The 16,389-nt window shown below is 40.2% G+C and overlaps 1 protein-coding gene across 1 annotated transcript in view; it reads right to left on the minus strand.

The window, feature by feature from the left end:
• Window positions 1-16,389, minus strand: part of LOC103030667 (E3 ubiquitin-protein ligase RNF123) — a 587,096-nt gene that overhangs the window by 431,552 nt on the left and 139,155 nt on the right. The gene's annotated exons all lie outside the window — the stretch shown is intronic.

Genomic DNA, 16,389 nt, shown 5'->3' on the forward strand with positions numbered 1-16,389 from the left:
ATGTTAACTGCAAATCATTGCCTTTTAGTTTATCAACATCAGAGTCTATCAACTTGCACAAGTGATCTGTTCACTCTTTGGGTTCATCTCATTGATACCCTCAGAAACCATTTGGAATGCCTTCCTCAAAGAGTGGAATACGTTATGGCCACTAAAGTTGGACCAATTGACCAATTAATCAAATTACGATTGACAAGTTTGAAGCAAAGGATTTCCAATGGTTTGCACAAAGTCATGACCATAATCTAATAACCAAAGAAACTCCTTTAGGAACAACTGGAATCCAACTGCAAATCAGGCCTTTTCAAGTATTAATATCAGCATGTGGTCTTGTGTGACTTCACAAAGATGCACTCAAAAATATAGTGGAACATGTATTGGCTTCCATAGCTGGACGGAAAGATGTGGATTTGGCACACTGCCCACACTGCCAAAAGTACCAATTGGTTTTATATTGGTTTTATATTTTATATGAGGCTGATTTTTGGGTTTTCATTGGCTGTAAGCTTCATAATCATCAACAATAAAAGAAATAGACGCTTAAAATAGATCACTCTGTCTTTAATACATCTATATAATGTATGAGTTTCACTCTTAAATCATATTCTAATTGTTTGAGATGTACTAGCAGATGGGTTTTACCAAACATCTGGTCAAATTCGGTAATTGTTGGCGTTCCAAAACCTTAGAATTTGAGTAGAAATTGTCCAAAAAAATCTTTAAAAGGGTCACTTAAGCTGCAACAATCTCAAGAGTCTCAAGGTTTTGTAGCAACATCGGTGATGCATTTCAGGAGACGGATGACCGTGATTGTGACATTGTCCTTGTTGTCACTCATAGTCAGGACTCCATTTTTCAAACTTGCCAACGTCAGCCTTGACTGAACTGGAAAGCAGATTCACGCCAAAGGAAAAGTCCCTCGTAAGCATTTTTACGCCACAGCTCCATCCATCCATCAATCACTACCTGCAGGCCTGGGTGCTTCTGGGAATACCGCACGGGAAGCACCACAGGGATTCTCCTTGCCCTTCCAGGCTCATCACCAAAGAGTTCGGACACTGAGTTCGGACACTGAGATTAACTGGATAATTGCAGAGCAGCGCTTGGAACAGCACGCCATCTGTGCACTAGTTTTTCCTCCGCTACGCCGTCGCCGGCTTCAATCTGCGTTTTAATTTCATGCCTGTCTAGTCTGAGAGCTCCTAAATCGGCCTTGGCAACGCCAATCATCATCAGTCGCACCCGGCATTTTCACTGATGGACAAGAATGACACCAGGCCCCGAAACAACAAAGAGGAAATGCACATGAGACTACTAATTCAAAACCACACCCTGTGGTGGGACTCTGCTGCCGTCCTCACAGCATTAAGACGAGCACAAACGATGAGATCAGCTTCCTGTAGTGTCCTTCCTGAAGAGATGTAGTTCTTGGCAGAAGGCCAGACCAGACAAAACAGAACATCTCCAATTAGTAAATTTCTACAAATGCTGCTCATGCTGCTTGGGTACGTCCTGCTTTGATTGTTCCTAATCGAGGGGAATTAGATGCTCCTTATTTGATTTGTCTCCGATTTCCGTTTAGCCAACAGTCGTCTCCTGACGATTCTGAATTTTAAACTTGACCTTTGAGAGTTTGTGCTGCTTATTGTTTTGATTATCGCTAAAGCCTGTAACCCTGCTCATCCAAAGTTTTTGTCTCTGTTTTTTTTATTTTTTTTTTATATCTTCGTATACACGAGCAGCACGTTCAAAAATATCCCACAAGGTTTTTATCGTTAACGAAAACAAAATTATGTAGAAAAATGCTTTTTTGGTTAACTGAATGTAATAGAAACAATAATTTTATTTTCTTTTCTTTTTTCTTTTTTTTTTATTAGGGGACAATTTTATCTGACATCCAATTAGCCTAAATGTGCCGTCTTTGGACTGTGGGAGGAAACTTGAGTACCCGGAGGAAACTCACAAAGACACGGGGAGAACGTGCAAACTCCAGAAACGGTAATTAAAATAAAATAAAAAATAAAAAAAAAACGGTAACTAACTAGAACTGTATTGAGAGTTTATGTAATGAACTAAAACAAACTGAAATCACAGATAGAATACCCTTAGTTTTCATATTTGTTAATTTATATATAAGCACTGTTTTACACTCGGGCAGTTTTACAGCGTGCGGTGTTGTGCCAGATTCTGCGGGGAGTCGAATTTTGGCACAACAGAGGCAACTCCCGTCCCTTTGCGCTCCATGGCGTTACTTCTTGTGTACAGTGCTTGAGCTAGCCGCAAAATACTGAGGAAGCTGCAGAAAGTTTTGTGTGGGATTAGAATATGAGCTTGAGGGAGATAAAAGCCTATAGAGTCCTGTAGTAAAACAGGTGATACAATATGTGGAATAAACTCCACACAGCTATAAGTTCGTTTGAGAAGCAGCATAAGAGCGCTAACAGTGCGTCCTTTACAGGAACGGAATATCTTTTAAATGGTTTCTTTTGTTGAGTTTTATTATATAAACACATTTTTTAAACCTGCACCTCACAAATAACCCAAAGTTCTAATAAAAAATAATAAAAACGAATAAAAACTAAAGCTTTGTTTTCTCCATTTTTGAGTTTTCAAAAATCTCCTCCTTGGAAGGCGTTTTTTCGTAAAGCTTCATATTCAGTGACCCAAACCGCTGTTTTCGTGTGGCATGTATTGTGTGCTTTGTAAGCAAATGCTGGCTAATCTAGAAAGCTACCTACTGAACCGCCATATACTTTCTTCCACAAACACAGAAGAATGAACTTGGGAACACCCACACCCATAAAGGCAGGTTTTATCTTGGCATCCCAAGGAGCTCTGTTCAATCCATTATCCAAAAATGCAAATCCAGAGACTGTAAAAAAGATGGACGCCGTGTTGCCGTTCCCATTCATTCAGTGAAAATGAAGCCAAAATCTTCCTCCATATTGGCGATCCTGAAACCCGAGTCTGCGCAGTAGAGACCAGAGGAGGGAGAAAGACTGTGGATAGCAGCCTACTCATTTAAATAACCCCGCCCCTGAGGGCTGCCTCGAGGTCACAGACTGCAGAGCGGGGCGGAGCGGAGCTGACGGTCTGTTATTGGTCCCGCCCATAACCAGCCCTTTTACAATAACCACACCTTTTTTGAATAGAGCTAAATAACGTTTTAAAATCGAATTCTGTGGGGTAATAAAAATATGACAATATAAGCAGAGGTTACACTAAAGCTGCTGCACTTAAATAATGGAGGTAGAATTACAGTATATTAGAAAAAAACGTGACTGAAAGTTGTCTGTTTTGCCATTGAAACCTATGGGGATGGGTGGAGTTACAAAGCTTTCTGCAACCGAACAGCAGGGGGAGCCCGACCTGTGGTGGCTTCACTTTTGAGAGACGATGCTCCGTCCAGCTATACACAGTCTATGGTTCAACCAGTCATTTAAAAGTGTGTTTTAAATTACTTTATTGCATGATAATTAATTTGGTGGAAAGTTGAGAGAATTTTATCTTGTTTTTTTTTCGCTTTTTGCGATCATGTCGATCGCCATTTGTTGCCAAATACACGAGTACAAATCCCCTTTCTCCCATAGGAAGTATATGGTGGTTAGTTGGTCTTTCGCCTGCTAGTATGAACGCAGGGTATAAAGGTGGGTGCTAAAGCTCCAGTGAGCGACTGATGATCTTCTGAGAGAGAAGAGCAAATGCCAGCATTCTGTCGTTCAAGCAGGACTCCATGAACTACATCTGCTGCCTGACATGGAGCAGATGGGACCATGTCACATCTGGTAACGGCAACGTGCGGTGATATTTACTCTGCATATTAATGAGGTGCTTTTGATAAGGCTATGCTAATGAAATGTTTGGCATTTTTCAGGAGGACACCTTGCCTTCGACGGGGTTACCTGGAAGAAAGGATTATTAGAAACTTTAGAGAGTTTCTAATCTTTCACAAACTTTCAGACTTTAGGATAAGACCAGTGGAAGTTCAGAGTGGTCCAATGGTCTAAAGTGCTGTCACTGCGATGAAGAGATCACTGGTTCGAATCCTGGTCATGCAGCTTGCCGTCAGCTGCTGGAGCCCTGAGAGAGCACAGTGGGACTTGCTCTCTCTCTGGGTGGGTAGATGGCGTACTTTCCTTTTTGCTCGTCACTCCTAGGGTGAAGTGGATCAGCACACGGCTGCATCTGTGAGCTGCTGTATCAGAACCGAGTCGCTGTGCTTTCCTCCAAAAAGAGGCGGAGTCTGACTTCACATGTGTCGGAGAAGGCAAGTGCTAGTTTTTACCCTCCTTGTGTTGTGGAAATCACTAGTGATAGGGGATATACAGCCGATTAGCATTAATTTGGAAAATTTAAGAAAAACAAAATTGAAATCAAATTATCAAAAAATAAATCAATAAAACCAGTGGAGGTCTAGAGATGGAAGGCAATCAGGCCCTCAAAACTCACCCACAAAAAGTGGTCCATGTGTGGAAGGAAGGCTCCCTGGTTTGTGCTGGATATCAGTAAACCTTGATTATGAACAGTATTAACAGCTAGTTATCAGGGAAACAGACTTTCTGAATGCGTTCTCCAGGGAACAAGATCACAAGATCACAAGATCAAGATGTTGCGTAGCTTCTATGCCTCAACGTTTATGACGATGATTCTGAAATGGCAAGGAAAATCCCTGCGGCATTTCCAGAAGCATCCAGGCCTGATCGCCTGGAACACTGTGGTTTGAAGACAGGAAGTTGGCCTTAGGCTTGGCCATTTGTCAGAACCACTGAAGCACTAGATGACTCATTAGTGGTGTTGTCTTACACCACAAATCCACCCTCATCTAGAGGGAAACTGTATGTGTAAAGGCTGTTGAGCTTTTTAACTATAACCAAAGTGCTTTTTTTTACCTTCTTCTCTTTTTGTCAGATATTTGCAAAACCACAACATCATAGCAATCACTTAAATGCACCTTAGCAACTACCTTGGATACCACAACAGCCTCCTAGCAACACCATACCAAGCATCTAGCAATAACTTAGCCACACCACAGTGGCCATCTGGGATAACATAGCTACTATCAAGCAACATCATAGCAACCACTTAACTGCACCTTAGCAACTACCTTGGATACCACAACAGCCTCCTAGCAAAACCATACCAAGCAGCTAGCAATAACTTAGCCACACCACAGTGGCCATCTGGGATAACATAGCTACTATCAAGCAACATCATAGCAACCACTTAAATGCACCTTAGCAACTACCTTGGATACCACAACAGCCTCCTAGCAACACCATACCAAGCAGCTAGCAATAACTTAGCCACACCACAGTGGCCATCTGGGATAACATAGCTACTATCAAGCAACATCATAGCAACCACTTAACTGCACCTTAGCAACTACCTTGGATACCACAACAGCCTCCTAGCAACACCATACCAAGCAGCTAGCAATAACTTAGCCACACCACAGTGGCCATCTGGGATAACATAGCTACTATCAAGCAACATCATAGCAACCACTTAAATGCACCTTAGCAACTACCTTGGATACCACAACAGCCTCCTAGCAACACCATACCAAGCAGCTAGCAGTAACTTAACCACACCACAGTGGCCATCTGGGATAACATAGCTACTATCAAGCAACATCATAGCAACCACTTAACTGCACCTTAGCAACTACCTTGGATACCACAACAGCCTCCTAGCAATACCATACCAACAAGCTGGCAAGTATTTAGCTATAACATAGCATCTTTCTAGGATACCATAGCAACTACCAAAGGACTATATAACTATAACCACATAGAGACATTTCATCTTTGCACATTAAATTAAAAAACATTAAAAAAGGATTATTTTTTTTTTAAATCAGCATTTTCAGAAGGTAGATATTCTTATTTTGTATTTTTTTTATATGTGTATATTGTATTTTGACTGCAGAGGTCTCTTTTTTGTGTAAAGCACTTTGGGTTGCACTTATGGATGAAAAGTGCTGTATAAATAAAGAATATTATTATTATTATTATGGTTATTATTATTATTATTATTATTATTATTATTATTACTTTTATTATTATATAATGTAACATTTAGCAGTTTTAACATCAGTAAGAAGTTGATGGCTGCTAAGTAGCAGTTTTAGAAAATATCCAGGAAACTTCCAGGCGCTCCTGCTGCAATTTTTCGTAGGTGTTTCCCTTCTTCAATTAATCCAAGACATTAATTAAATCAGGCTGAAATGCTGAAAGTCTTTTTATGCTACATCCTGGTCCTGCTGGTCCTGCTAATAATAGGGTTGGAGAAGTTTACAGGAGGGAAACAGAGCTGCGGGAAAAGCTTTAGTACTGGATTTTTGTGAAGTTTGAGTTCTCCCATATCAAACCCTGTTTGTGAGCTGTCTGAAGCAGCCCCAGATAATCCATAATGCATTGCCAGGCTGGCCGCGCCGGGTCCGTCTCCCACAATAACCCTGCAATCCAGGCAGGTGGCACTCAATCAAACCTGTGATTTCGGCAAGAAAGGTGCTTCAAATGCAACGACGCACTGTGGCAATCACAACAACTCATGCTGGATATTGACATTACGGGATTTTTGGTTTGCTTTAATCTCTGCTCGAAACGTGGCTGGTCATCAAAGGCGAGAAGTGTGGCTTCGGTTCCCTGCTTTAACCAATTTCCTCAGACAAAAGTCTGCTTTTTTTATGTCCTGATGCATGAAGCAGGAAGCAGGAAGCAGTTTCATGCTGGACTGGTTTAAGGGCTAATTTGTAACCAAGCCTCAGGTTATTATATTCAGTAGGAGATTCCTACATGTGGGAAGTGATGCTAGTGCTGGCAATTAATCAGAAATGTCATTGTCTTGGGAACACCCACACCCGTGAAGCCAAGTTGTAAGGTTTTATCTTGTTAGTGAGGACATACCATAGACTGTGTATAGCTGGACAGAGCATTGTCTCTCAAAAGTGAAGCCACCACAGGTCGGGCGCCCCCTGCTGTTCGGTTTCAGAAAGCTGTGTAACCCCACCCATTCCCATAGGTTTCAATGGCAAAACAGAACAACTTTCAATCACGTTTTTTTCCAATATACTGTAATTGTACCTCCATTATTTAAATGCAGCAGCTAGTGTAACCTCTGCTTATATTGTCGATTTTTTATATCCCCACAGAATTCGTTTTTAAAACGTTATTCAGCTCTATTCAAAACAGGTGTGGTTATTATAAAAGGGCTGCTTATGGGCGGGACCAACAACAGACCGTCAGCTCCACTCCGCCCCGCTCTGCAGCCTGTGACCTCGAGGCAGCCCTCAGGGGCGGGGTTATTTAAAGGAGTAGCTGTCTCTCCACAGTCTTTCTCCCTCCTCTGGGCTCTACTGCGCAGAATCGGGTGTCAGAATCGCCAACATGGTGGAAGATTTCGGCTTCATTTTTGATTGAATGAATGGGAACGGCGACACGGCGTCCATCTTTTTTTACAGTCTCTGGGACATACACTCAAAAGCCATCAGAACGACTTTTTTTGTGGATTGCATGGTGATGCCTGAATAATGCCTGTTTGTAAAATGCAGTGCCATGTGCCATAAAGTGTCCATAAAGTGTCACCTCCAAGGATGGCTCTACTAAGACTTGATTGTTCACCTAAATTGACAGATTGAGCAAGGAGAGCACTGTTCAGAGAAGCAGCCAAGAGGTCCATGGTCACTCTGGAGGAGCTGCAGAAATCCACAGCTCAGGTGGATCAGGAGAATCTACAGTCCACAGGACAACTATTAGTCGTGCACTTCACAAAAGTGGTGGCAGCTAGGGGTGGGCAATATGGCTCTAAAATAATATCACGATATTTCAGGGTATTTTTGCGATAACGATATACTTGGCGATATAGGAAACTGAAAAATAATTTATTCATTTCAGGAATATAGTATAAGAGTATAACAGTATAATCATAATGTGGCAAAATAAATAATATAGCATAAAATAATATAATGCAGCAAATAATAATGCAGAATATTTAGTGCAATCACATAAACTGCAAACTAAAACAACAATTATACAATAAATACACTTAAAGCTTCACAGTGAATAATGTTAATACTTTTAAGACAGAACAGCCCTATTATCACGATATGGATTTTTAATATCACGATATATTGTATACAATAAAATATTGCCCACCCCTAGTGGCAGCATCAGGTTTTGGGGAAGTTTATTGTTGTAAGGTGAGAAAATGTGGTATAAAAACTTTTGCAAGACACTGTCAAACTAACAAAATGAGGTATAACTCCCATTTTGGCCCACTTTTGCCAAAAGACTAAGAGGTGTTAAAAGTATTTATTTGAGCAGTTCTAGTGAGAAAAATCTACCTACAATGGGCACTGGGGTTGTTTGCATTCACAGGCAGCGATTTCTGGATGTGCTGCCTGAGGGTCCGAAGATCACCAGCATCCAATATTGACCATGGGCCTTGTCCCTTGCTTACAGGGATTCATCTAGATTCTCAGAATCACAGATTCAGACCTTCTGTCTCCGATTTTACATCTACTTCTTCAAACTCGAGCAGATAGTAGGCTAATAGTGTCTAATAGAGAGGAAAGTGACTGTACATAGTTTTTAAAGGTAGTATGTCGTTTTTTTTGTATAGGTAGTTGGCTGTATGTTAAGGTAAATCCCAACCGATTTGCGAAAGCAGAAACTTTTTTAGAAAATGTTGTATATCACTAATGCTATTTCACACATGTGGCAGCTCTCTCTACGCTCAAGCCTGGACAATACGTATTAGCATGAGTCTATTGTTGAGTTCTAATTTAATAACACAGCATGTGCAATTGTCAGGGACAAGAGGCTAATGGAGTGCCTGACACTTTTCGACACTCTGTTCGGATGAACGCGGATAGAGCAGCACCTGCCCCATATTTTCAATCTCTTAATGAGCAGAAGCCGTGAGGCAGGACTGAGCTCCAGTAGCTCCGGCAGCCCGCGAGTCAACAACTGACAGTTTATTCATTACGAGCCTTTTCTGCTTTCTTTTTTTTTTTTTCTTCATTTTTCTAAAGCTCAAGCGTTGCACAAATGAGCAATGGCAGCTTCCTTAGCACATGTCCTGCGGCTAGAGCCGTCCCCATCTGTGCGGCGACTCCAGCCACATCTCACGCCGCCGTCGCGGCACGGGCAGCTTTTGGCCGGCGGAGAAAAAGAAAAGCCCCGGGACAATTCTGATGTAATTCAAATCTCTGGCACTAGATGAGGTGTGGGCTTGGATACCAATGACCCAATTAGGAGGGAGGAAAAAGGAAGGGAAGGAGAGGGCGGGTGCGGGGACTTTGCCGAGACACAACAAAAGAGAAGAGGCAGGCGGGAATGGTCCAGGTTATTCTACACTGTAAGAGATTCAAATGCTACAAATAATATTTTACGCTAGAGCTGGGCAATTAATTGGAAATGAAAAAGTCAATGGACAAAGGTGTGCAAATTGATCATGTACTGTTTTATTTTATTGAGCTGTTAAGTGATAGATCAATCCAAAGTAGCACATAATTGTAAAAAGTGAATCTAAAATTCACGATCCAGGGAAATCAATTGCCTTCAGAATTCTTAAAGACGTGTGTGATTTAGTCTCAGTGTAAATATAAACACCTGTTCTGTGAAGGCATCTAGTGAACACTAGTGAACAAACAGCATCATTAAGACCAAGGAACTAACCAGAAAGGTCAGAGATAGGGTTGTGGAGAAGAAGAAGTTTTTAACACAGGGTTATAAAGGTTATAAAAACATATCCCAAGCTTTGATCATCCCAAAGTGCACTGTTCCATCAATCCATCATCCTAAAATTAACCAGAAAAAAAGTATTCTACAACTGTTTCTATAAACCCACCAAGACACGGCCATGATCCACCCAAACTGACAGATCCAGCGAGGAGAGCACTGATCAGAGAAGCAGCCAAGAGGCCCATGGTCACTCTGGAGGAGCTGCAGAGATTCACAGCTCAGGTAGAGCCGAAGAATCTAGTCATGTACTCCACAAATCATTGTTAAAAGAAAGATATAAAAAGTGCTGTTTGCAGTTTGTAGATTACCACAAGCCATGTAGGAACACAGCAAACATTTGGAAGAAGGTGCTGTGGTCAGACGAGGGCAAAATTTGACACTTTTTGGTCTAAATGCAAAGCGCAGACCACCTATACTGTGAAACATGGTGGTGGCAGCATCATGCTGTGGTGATGCTGAATAAAATACATTTAAATGATTGGCTGTTAGGTGATAAAATGTGGTATGAACACTTTTGCAAGACACTTTTTAGTTTAGTATCTTGTCAGTGAGTGAACAATGGCAAGAATGCACATGAAGCCAACCACCAAAACGAGGTACTACCACCTTTTTGGCCAACTTTTGGAAAACGACCAATTGATTTTAGAAGTATTTATTCTGGCCGAGTTTGAGGAAGGCTGGTAGTTGTTGGCTTCCATTTTTTTAGAGACATCATAAGGGCATTACCAAGCAAAGTAGACAGCACAGTGGGTGGTAATGATCATGACTGCCGTTATCTGGCAAGACTTCTTCATGCAAAAGTCATGGAACACAATACTAGTTTTAATATATATACTAGTTGACAATATATAATATACAATGCTATATTACAGTTACCAATCAAGCAGCATAACATTATGACCACGTCCTTGCTTCTAGATCTATTTATTAATTTGTATCTTTAATAACCCTGAGAAAAACAAATGTCTGGCACTAGATAAAGAGTGGGCTTGGATACAAATGACCCAATTAGGAGGCAGGAAAAAGCAAAGGAAGGAGGGAAGGAGTGGAGACGCAAAAAAAAAAATAGGTGCAGGCTGGAATGGTGACTGGACTTGGACATGGTGTCCATGGCGACCTTCTGGTCCCCATGGGAACAAGACAGAGCCTGAGGGACCTCGTTGAATGGGTGGAGGGTGGTGCGGGAGCAGGCATCACGCAGCACCATGCCGTACCATGCTGTGCCTGGAGCTGGGTTGCGGAGGTCTGGTGGCGTGGCGAAAATGAAGAAAATGTGAACTGTAAATGGCCTGTCCATAAAAAAATTGGCCACCAAATACTCTAATACTGCAATATATATTTACTCTAATATTGATTGCAGCACACATTCACTGTGGCATTGTTTCGATAAGCTTCTGCAGTGTGACACGATTTATTTCAATCCAGTGTTGCATTAATTTTTCACCAAGATCTTGATGAACATTGATGATGGTAGAGTCTGACAGCTGCACAAAGCAGCTCTTCTCCATCCAGCACATCCCAAAGATTCTCAATGAGGTTAAGGCAGGGGTCGGCAATTTGGCAGTGGGAAAGATATTTTCCAAGCCATTAAGTGTAGTGTAATGAGATGGAGTGCTGCTACAGACCAGTAGCTCTCCAGCTCAGAGGGTTGTTGAACCCAATTGCAAACCAGTTGAGTTCAAAGCAGGTAAACCCAAGAAGAGAGGAAAAAACACACTGCTCCTCACACGGAATCGAAATCGTGTCATCAGGGTCACAGTCCAATACACTACCGTTACACGTCCCGGCTAGTAAATTGGGACACAGCTGGGGAAAAAAAAAGCCCTTGTAAGGAGATAGGGAGCTCAAGAACGGGCGAAAAACGAGAACAGGTGGAGACCAAAGTCACGCCGAGTGCAACAGAGAGAGAGGGGGGGGGGGGGGGGGGCGGGGGTTGTAAACAAAAGCTCACCAGAGAAGCATTTTTTTTTTTTTTTGAACCCTGAACTCTTTCACAATTCCAGCCCCGTGAATCCTGCAATTGTCATCTTGGAATATGCCTGTGTTCATCAGTGAAGAAAAAATAAATCCATTGATGGAATAACCTGGTCTATATTCAGTATATTCAGGTAGTCAGCTGACCTCATTCTTTCAGCACATACTGTTGCTGAACCTAAACCTGCAGACCAACTGCAGCATCAACCAATCAACCCCACATCATTTACTTACTTAAATCCAGGTGGAATCTTTTTATTAAGCTTTTGTACCAGAGGAGAACAGGAGGTTTGATAGGGATGCTATAAAGAGAGTAAAAGAGTGGAACCACTGGGACACAATTGCAAGAGTCCTGAACTCGCGAGGCTAAGAGGAATGAGCCCATTCTACCGCACTTCAAAAACGATTCACGACCGTGACAAATTAACGCTCCGAACTACTGCCTTCGCTTGCTTTTGTCGGTTTCTGTTTTGGTGAGCCGTAGTGTCGTGTGATGATTAATTTATAGGGAGATTCCAGATTGTACTCTACACACACTGCTCCTCTTAGACTACAGAATTCCTCTTAAAGGAAGTTTATCTAATCGAATAATCCATAAAAATACTGCCTAATCAAGAATCAAAAGACGAAAAAGCCTTCATAACATAAAAAATCTGATATTAGAGCATTAACTAGTAAGCAAGACTATATATAGAGATTTGTTTGGGGAGTGTTTATGTGTGAGGTTACACTTATATAGCGCCTTTCTAGAAACCCAAGGACGCTATAAGAGCCATAAAGCAGAAAATATAGAATGTGGAAATACGTACAATTTATATTTTATTTCCTTCTTAATTCCTGTCATTGTGTAATTCATAATTCTAAGAAAATACACACCTGGTGAGAAGCGGCAGCCAATCGTGCACAGCATACTCTCAACCGGAAACCAACGTCCACCTTGGGGACTGTTAGAGAATCCAATTGGTCTGGGCAATTTAAAGTAGGCGTGTGCCTTATTGTGTGTATCATATCGTACGTGATAATATCGCCAAAAATTGTGAATATCGTGAACGATATCATACCCTGAAATATGGTGCCATATCACACACCCCTAATTATTTCTTTTTTAACAAAAGAAAAATTCACACTGTTCTCATTTCCCATTATATATCTACTAGAGACTATAGATTATATCTGTCTAGTATAATTTATTTGACTTTAATCCTGGATATATGGAGATATTTTGAGTGCATTACTAGTATCATAACATTCTGGATCATTGACTTCTGTTACAAATCTGATAAAAAAAAAATATATATATTTTAAATATTTCAGTTGGCCATATCATATTGCGTGCAATAATAATAAAAAAATAAATTCTAAATAATTTTTCTAATTCAGTGTTTTGTCATATCACACTAAAAGTATCGCTATCATAAAAAAATACCATGAAATATCGTGATATTATTTTAGAGCCATATCACCCACCCCTAACTTAGAGTATCCAATTTACCTGATCCTCATGTTTTTTTGAGATGTGCAAGGTGTACTTTTCCTGATGTTATGATAGCAAAGACACACTGACATGCCTTAAATCAAGCTGCGCGGTGCACGGTTGATGGTTAAGGCGTTAAGGCTTGCGTTTTATACATAATCTGATCGTCTAAGTGCATGTAAACACTTTTTATAAGCAAAAAGAAATAGCTGAAGCTACAACAGAACATGATTTTACGATGATTTTATGTAAAACAAGAGCCCCTCCGGAGCTTAGGCCTCTGGATCTGGAGCTGTTTAGACTCGTGGCTCTGATACGTGGCCGGAAATGCATCAACATCCACTTAGAATAAATAATTTATCAGAGCTCTGTAGGAGTCGGTGGTGGCTGAAGCTTGAGGTCTGTAATACGGTCAGAGAGCAGAAATGAAGCACAGGGAATAATCGATGGCTCTGCATTGCAGTCTCGGGCCGCTGGTTTAATGCCGGTTGCACGGCTCCTCTCGTTCCGTTCAGACTGTATAAAACCAAGCTTTAGAGCGTCACATCCGACTGATTGATTTTCCCCTCCACTACAATCTTTCTCAGCTGTGGAGGCAGCGCTGAAACATCCGTCTCAATTATTTTGATTAGATTTGACAAGAGTTCCACACTCTCGACGTTGAATTTCAGACAAAATGATTATTACAGCACCTCAGTCTGGTGTTGAATTGAATTCTGCCCATTTTTAATAATGAATTTTATCAGATTTTTTTAAATGCCACTTTGGAAAAAAAAATATATATATATATATATATATGAGAACTAACCTTGGTGACTATGATATCACTTTGCTAAAACTTTTTAATGAATCATTGTATTAGAAGCTTCAAATACAACGAAAGCTACAAATACAATACAAATACAGTATTGAACACAGTTAAAGTGGCATATGGTAAAGTATTTAAATTCTGTTAATATTTGCATCTTGTTTTTTTTTTACTTTAAGCAGGGCTGGTATATGTTATTATTACAGAGCAATATATTTCAGTTATTAATGTAAAAAAAAAAAAAAAACACTTTTTAAGACATATTTGAGTAGAATCTAGAATCTCCTGAGAATAACATCTGGCATGTGTGAGCCACAGTTCATCAAAAAAAAATGGAATATCATTGAAAAGTCTCTTCAGTTTTTTAGTAATTCATTTTAAGCGTTTAATTATTTTATTGTTGATGATTATGGCTTACAGCCAGTGACATCAACACAAACAAAAACAGTGTCTCAGAAAATTAGAATATTATATATTAAGACCAATTGGTACTTTTTTGTGGGCAGTGTGCCAAGTCCTGCTGGAAAATGAATCAGTAGCAGAGGGAAGCTGTAAGATGTGAAGTGCTGTAAGATTTTGCGGGAAAACAAAACTGCACTGACTTTAGACTAGATAATAAAACACAGTGGATCAACACCAGCAGATGACAGACATGACTCTCCAAACAAACCATCACTGATTGGTGGAAACTTCACACTAGACCTCGAGCAGTTTGGACTGTGTGTCTCTCCACTCTTCCTCCAGACTCTGATCCCTTGATTTCCTTTAAATGAAATGTAAAATTTACTGATGATCAGTGATGCTTTGTTTGGAGAGTCATGTCTGTCATCTGCTGGTGTTGATCCACTGTGTTTTATTATCAAGTCTAAAGTCAGTGCAGTTTTGTTTTCACACAAAATCTTACAGCACTTCATATCTTACAGCTTCCCTCTGCTGATAACAACTTTGATGGAGATGAGGATTTCATTTTCCAGCAGGATATTCTAATTTTATTAGACACTGATTTATGGGTTTTTGTTTGTTGTAAGCCATAATCAACATCAACAATATAAGAAATAAACGCTTATAATAAATCACTCTGTGTGTAATACTTAAGCAATAATACACAAGAGAGTGCTATAACGACCTACAACCGCAGCACAGCAGTGCCAATATTACACGCTATAGCACGAACCACGAGTGCATTATTGTGATTATACAACAGTTCCTTTAGTACAATAGTTCCTTTGCTGCTCTGATTGTATGTGCTGTGCTGTTTGGTTTGTAAGCGCTGCTGCATCGTTGCTAGGTTACCTGTATGTGGCGGAGTAATACATGGAGACTTTCGGTTACAGTGCATTACCGGCTGATAGCGGCACTCATAGAACGCCTCTCAATCACACTGCAGAGTTGAAACTATAAAGGCATATAATATATGAGTGTAAATATATTTTCGAAAATAAATTACTGAAATAAAGTAACTTTTTAATGATATTCAAATTTTTTTGAGATGCACTAGTAAATATTTTGCACAATATACAATTAATTTGACTATTTTTTGTAAACAGTACTAATAATAACCCATCCTGTGGGGTCCTCACCATTAAAGAACAGGGTGAAAGAAGTTAAATAAAGTATACAGCTGCAGTAAAATAAAGAAAAACTGCAAGCAAAGCTACACAATATCCATTATCAGAAATAAAAACTTAAAATAAATCTAATACACAAAGTCAATTAGAGGTCATGTTACACAAGAACAGCAGATCTCAGCAACACACTGTGATTTAATCCTCCTGCAGGTAATGCGAGCTTTGAGCTCGGACTGAACCGAGCCTATTTAAAGAACACTGGATCATATCCACTCCACTGAACGCTGAGAGAGAGAGCTATTTCCAGATCTTATAGAAGTATTTATAGAGCAGCTGTATGATCCAGAGCAAAACGCAATTATTCACAGCTTTTTAATAATTAAAAGAGCTCAGTAAATTCCCATACACCTTCACAGGGTGCCCTGCTGCAAGGCCAGTCATTTATCAGCCGACACCAACATCATTTATTTTATTAGAAGAATGGTGTTTACAGTCAATACCCCTGATATTCATTACTCACTCAATTAATGCGAGCAGAAACGCAGGGCCTGCAGTGTTTTAACTAATGAACTAATCACTAAAAACCCTGAAGACTTTCTCTAGTGATGATTAAAATCTGGTTATGTGTTGGTGATATTTACAGTGTGAGTGTGAGTGTGAGTATGCGATTACATATTTACTCACGTAACTATACATATATATACATCTCTGGATAAAAATAAGAGATCGCTTAAAAATGATGAGTTTCTTTAATTTGACCAAATTAAAAACCTCTGGAATATAATCAAGAGGAAGATGGATGATCACAAACCATCAAAC

This window comes from Astyanax mexicanus, chromosome 24 (assembly GCF_023375975.1).
Source record: "Astyanax mexicanus isolate ESR-SI-001 chromosome 24, AstMex3_surface, whole genome shotgun sequence".
Lineage (NCBI taxonomy): Eukaryota > Metazoa > Chordata > Actinopteri > Characiformes > Acestrorhamphidae > Astyanax > Astyanax mexicanus.